Source organism: Antedon bifida, chromosome 4, assembly GCF_963402885.1.
Source record: "Antedon bifida chromosome 4, ecAntBifi1.1, whole genome shotgun sequence".
Taxonomy (NCBI): domain Eukaryota; kingdom Metazoa; phylum Echinodermata; class Crinoidea; order Comatulida; family Antedonidae; genus Antedon; species Antedon bifida.
In genome coordinates, this window is record NC_136229.1 from 32,297,737 (window position 1) to 32,303,862 (window position 6,126).

General features: G+C 37.7%; 1 long non-coding RNA gene across 2 annotated transcripts in view; it reads left to right on the forward strand.

Annotated features, from left to right (window-relative positions):
* The window catches only part of LOC144840897 (uncharacterized), a 53,062-nt gene extending 48,516 nt beyond the window's left edge, over nt 1-4,546 (forward strand). For both annotated transcript variants that reach the window (XR_013611970.1, XR_013611971.1), the window contains exons 2-3: nt 3,569-3,797; nt 4,048-4,546. This is a non-coding gene — a long non-coding RNA (uncharacterized LOC144840897). The remainder of the gene's footprint in view (nt 1-3,568; nt 3,798-4,047) is intronic.
* Nucleotides 4,547-6,126: the final 1,580 nt, after the last annotated feature.

Below are 6,126 nucleotides of genomic sequence, written 5' to 3' on the forward strand. Positions count from 1 at the left end.
GCTCATCTGACTCATCTGAATCATCTAAACAGTCATCAGATCCATCGCACACCCATCTTGTTTCGATGCAGTTATTGTTTCCACACAGGAATCCTGAACAAGTTTCTTCTGAGCAGTTTCTTTCGTCTGAGTCATCATCACAATCAGGGAAGCCATTGCATACCGTATGAGATCGTTTGAGATACAGTTATTGTTTGAACATTCAAATGATCCATCGGGGCATCTAGAGCATTCTCCGTCATCCTTACATTGGCAAATAAATCGATCAACAACCGATAAGATGTTTGGTCTCGGAAGACATAAACTATTCATGTAACACGTATTATCAGGAGGACATACATTGTCAAATTCCGAAAGAAATATTCATTTTTAAGTTAAAGTATGTTACAGTGAGAAAAAACCAGGCCAACAGCCATAAGACGCGTGCTCTCAGAAAAAAATGAACTTTCAAAAAGTAATGTACTTTAAAACTTTTCTGTACATTCGATCCAAAATAAAAGAACCTCGACCTTTTTATATTAACAACCGAGCGCATCGGACAGTTTAACGAGAAAAAATACACCCCGTATCGTTGGGTTTATTCACGGATTACTTCAGTCTGGCCAGAGTGGTGTATTTACTTATTTATTGGTCACTTTTTTATTCTGTCCATGACGATTTCCGTCCTTCGAGTTCAAGTGTTTGTCCAGAGTCTGTTTCGAGGTTGATTTCCAAAAACATCGGACAACGGATTACAAAACCCGTAGGCTACAATCCAGGGTAAAGGAATGTTTGGTTAGCGCGAAAATCTCATGAACTAGCTGGAAGTACTTATATTGGTAATGAACACATAACTCATTGTAAATATTAGGGCGCTTTCACATGAGCACGTAAACGTATGACGTCAACATTCTACTCGTCTGCATCATCATCATCATTGGAGTTGCGTTAACGTACTTAACGCATTGAAAGCGCATACAATGCATGCTGCTCGCAAATTAAATGCCTAAAGACTAGCTAAGCGTGTTTAAACTTGCATATTGGGTGATAGATAGCATATTGCGATGAACAATTGTTATTATTTGGCTTAATTAAAAACATAACTTTAAATTCACCACTTTTGTTCAACAGAAATGTAATGATTCTTCCATGTTTCGATACCCTTCGGTTAACGTTTTTCATTGACGCTATTATTCAGAATGTTCTCGACGCACGTACGTAACTAAAGTATTTCGTTTTGTTTACGCCGGGTTCAGAGCTTAGTGTTGCATGTTGGGAAAATAGCGTTAAAGTAACGATTTTCCACTTGGCGAATTTGTTCGCGCGAATCGAAAGCGTCAGTTTTATACGCATGCGTATTCATGTTTCCATCTTCCAACTCTCTCTACGGCGAATTCTAGTAGTATAGTCAAACATTGCGCAACCAATCAGAGCTCAGGAAATAAACTATGACGCGATCATGAGCACTCATGCGAATCGAAAAGCTCAGCAGACACGCGATGAACATGAACATCGCAGCTATTCGATCACGTAACTGTGTAGTTGGAAAAGGTAGCGCGATGATGACGTGGATGATGATTGGCAATAAATAGCTGTCGTATAACAGTAAAATGTTAAAGTAGATAAGAAACACAATGTTTGGGTTTAACAGAAAATAATACTGATGTTTAAAATATGATAGACATTACGTTCGATTTAAAAAAAAAATATGATAGAAAATTATGAGATTAAAAGGTGGCGTAAGCTACAAAAGAAAAAAGGCAATGGCTTATTCTAATTGGTCAATCTCCCTTGGGTGTGCGTACCTCATTGTGTTGCGCGTGGAAAACAAACTTTATGCACTTTGACCTCGTTCAAATAAACTGTATAAAGCTTGGTTCCAACTAGAACATAACGCAAGGACGTAAACGCAACGCAAGCGTTTTAACCAATGACAAGCGAAGTTATTATAGACAGTTAAGCGTGGTTCCCACTAGCGACGCAACGCAAGGACGTAACGCAACGCAAGTGAATTGACCAATCACAAGCGATGGCTTATTCGCTTTTGATTGCTAACTGTCTATAACTTCGCTTGTCATTGGTTAAAACGCTTGCGTTGCGTTTACGTCCTTGCGTTACGTTCTAGTGGGAACCAAGCTTTAGCAATCATAAGCGAATAAGCCATCGCTTGTGATTGGTCAATTCACTTGCGTTGCGTTACGTCCTTGCGTTGCGTCGCTAGTGGGAACCACGCTTTAATAATATATATGGATATAAGTATCTAAAGCGTGTTTCCCACTAGCGACGCAACGCAAGGACGTAACGCAACGCAAGTGAATTGACCAATCACAAGCGATGGCTTATTCGCTTGTGATTGCTGTCTATAACTTCGCTTGTCATTGGTTAAAACGCTTGCGTTGCGTTTACGTCCTTGCGTTGCGTTTTAGTGGGAACCAAGCTTCTGTGATACTTAGATTAAAATGATCAATAGACGACGACCTCCTAGGACAATAGACTCAGGACCGATGTCGTGACTTGACCAAAATAGTACCTGCTGTCGTCATTGGATATCATAATACATAACAGTATATATAAATCAATTTTATAAACATACTGTATTACTTATTTATTTATAAACATATTGTACATAAATAGCATTTACAATAAAGTTCTTATAAATGGTCCATAATTACAATGCCACATTAAGGGACACTGTGCCTAGTACAAAAATGCAAATTAAATACTGATAATAAAGTCCACGTTTGAAATGTAACGGTATTATCTCGTGGCTGTTGCAACGTGGACTTGGCAGATGGGCATTTTCACTATAAGATAAGATTATAAGTGATAACAAATATAAAACAATACATTACAATTTCGAGTACACTTAATAACATGTTGGGGATTGTATTGTTGGTAACAGTAACACTGTCATTTAGTTTGGTAACTGCTGGAGGAGGTAAGAAGCTTCAAAACGGTCACTTAATTATGTTCTTATTTCCATTCTTATAAATATGACACTTTTTTTGTTATTTCTTACTACCTCTTTTCAATTGCTAATGCTGCCCTGAAAAAATGTCGACGATCATTGGACGCAACACAAGTAAAGCCCGGCGGAGCACACTAGAGGCGCAGAGCAGAGCACACTAGAGACGCACACTAAACGCCTTCAGTACGCGATATTCTGATTGGATAATTACTTACTATGCTATACGGCGCGCTGACATATTATTATAATATATCAGAACATGTCATGCGCAGTGGATTTTTTTTGTGAGCTATCTGCTCACGTTCGGCGCACACTTGAGAAAAATGGCGTGGCCGATTCCTCACGAATTCCCCCGGCGCACACTATGAGCCAAGTGTTAAGTTGGCTCAGCCGAAAGCTCTAGTGTGCGCCGGGCTTTAAGGACATGCGCGCAAAGCAAAAGACGTACGCGCAACGCATAGTGAAGGACGTACGCGCAACGCAAGTTATTTGACCAATGACAAGATCCAATACGTTCATTCATCAAATCATGTGAAAATAATGTACAATGTTTTAAAAAAAATGATGAAATTCTTTTTCTTGTTCATAATTTCAGTCTAACATGTTTAATTCGTTCTTTAGTAGGCCTCTCTAGCAACTGTCCAGACAACTATTTCCAGTGCGCCAGTGGACCAGTTTCTTGCATACCAGACATTTGGGTTTGTGATGGGGATGATGACTGCTGGGATGGTGGAAGCGATGAGATGAATTGCAACGGTGGCGGCGGCGGCGGTAACAACACTCCACCACCGAGCGGATGTGACTCTTCAAAGTTTTTTACTTGTAGTTCAGGAGAATGCATCAACAAAGAGTAGGCTTTTCATTGTTTTCCCCCTTTTTTGTGTCTATTCAGACAAAAAAAATGGGAATAATTAAACCGATTGGAAGTTGTTATAAAAGCATATCTAAACTATAGATGGCGCTATACTATTTAAACAAAATAAATCAAACCAGAGGACGCTATTAAAATAATTATAATCCCCTCTTGAAATCTCTTTGTACGGCGCAAACTTGATTGAAAAGTAGTGTTATCATTTCCGCCAATTTTACTTTTGTTTTAGTTACGTATGTGATGCGGAGAAAGATTGCCCGGATAACTCAGACGAGGGCGCTACGCTATGTAAAGATTGTTATGAGGATCAACATAAGTGTGACGTTGGAGTGTGCATTCCGCGATCGTGGGTGTGCGACGGCGAGAACGACTGTAAAGACGGTACGGATGAACGAAGATGTTTTGGATAAAGAGAACAAACACGTTACTTGGATAACTTGGGCAACTGTACAATAATTTGAATAATTTACTTCAGTAATACAGTTACAACAAAATAAATATGTTAGGCCTACAAACAATTGATTTCAATATTTTGCTATGACAAATTTAAATGAAATTGGCATGTCAACATTTCGAATGCTATTAATTAGCAAATATAAATATTAATATCATTAAAGTAAATAAAATTAATATGAATAGGTACCATAGGGCTTATCATAAAAATATAGTTGAATGTTTTCAACTGTTTAAATTTCTGATTATTTTAAAATGAGGTGTACTAATAGTCTAGAGAGTTCATTCAATAAAATAGTAGGCCTATACAAAAAATGAATGTGTAGTTGGTGAGAATATTTTATGAGTTGAAAGACCGACTGCTCTATTTTTAACGAGGTGGAAATATATTATAATGCATGATATTTTATTGTTCGTATTAATATCCAATACTAGTCTCCTTACTATTTACATGCCTGTGTACATGTATTTTGTTCTGTGGCGTGAGAAGAAAACCTATTTGTTTTTAAAAGGAAGAAATAGTCAATTCACCCAAGGTTGATTTGATTTGGAATAGATATCATTTATATGAACCGGAAGTTATCTTGCTTAAAACGCCATAACAACATAATCATGTAATCGCTATTATTATTATTAATTTTATCGAATTTTTAGTAGCCAGCTGAGCGTAATTCTGTAACCTTGCACTTCAAAAGCTTCAAGTTTACAACATAGTGCAGCGTTATTAAAAGGTAACAATACAAATGTGATTTTACTTTCAAAACCAACTCCCGCCTCAGCACCTCAAATCAAGAGAAATCAAAGATTGTTCCGCCAAGAGCTTACTTAATTAAAAATGATTAGCTTCCCAGCGTACTTTTCACGTTGAATGTACGTTTGTACTTTAACGATTCTATGGGAAACGTTGAATCGTGAAGTTCTATAAACATTAGCATATTAATCGTTTACAACATTCAGTTAACGTTATTTATACGTTTGCACTACAAAACGTTTGTAAATGTCAAAACAACGTTATAACAACGTTATCAACATAACGGTCATAAAACAACGGATCCAATCAAACGGTTACTTGCTATCTGGGTAATCCTCTCTCTTGAACGTTTTCCGTCATTCAGACATTTCGATTTCCACGATTTGTTTCCATAATTTTGTTTTGACAGGATGGTTTCTTATTGTGCATGCTAAAGTCTACATGTTTTTATTTTGTCTAATGTATTAATGTGTACATTGTTTATAAACATTATGTAGTTTCCGTTGAGAACGAAAAAGTCATTTCATCATCTTCCCCCGGCCTAAAAATGATCCAGAATTGGGATCTGGTCCGGATTGCCTCCACAATGTCATCCGTGACCATATCAGTACAGGTGGCGCGGATGGGGTCGGGAAGCGTTAAACATAGCTCTCACCATGGACCTCTTACTACATTACCAAACGTTATGTGACAACCAAATGTGACGATGATGTCATAGCATACGATACTCCCATATTTGGGCATATCACACTTTTTGTCAACTGATAGATAATTGGGTTGTTAGGCCTATTTAGTTCTCTAGTATCGGTAAACATGGTGTAAGTTTAATCCCCATCATTTTACTAAATTCTTAACTAATCCTTGCATGATGAAAGAAGGTAAATCAGGTGGTACCAGATTGTGTGCGTGTCTTCTTTCTTTTTTTATTGATCTTCACCTTTGTTTCACCCCACACAAAAGGTGACCTTTTACTTATTTAAGACATTATTTAACCTTCGGAGCATCCTTGTACCCTGCCGCGCTGAAAAACAGGTAGAACCAGGCACCAAGAGGATACAATGTAACCGGATCATGAGTATCGAACGGTTATATGTACAAGCAGAC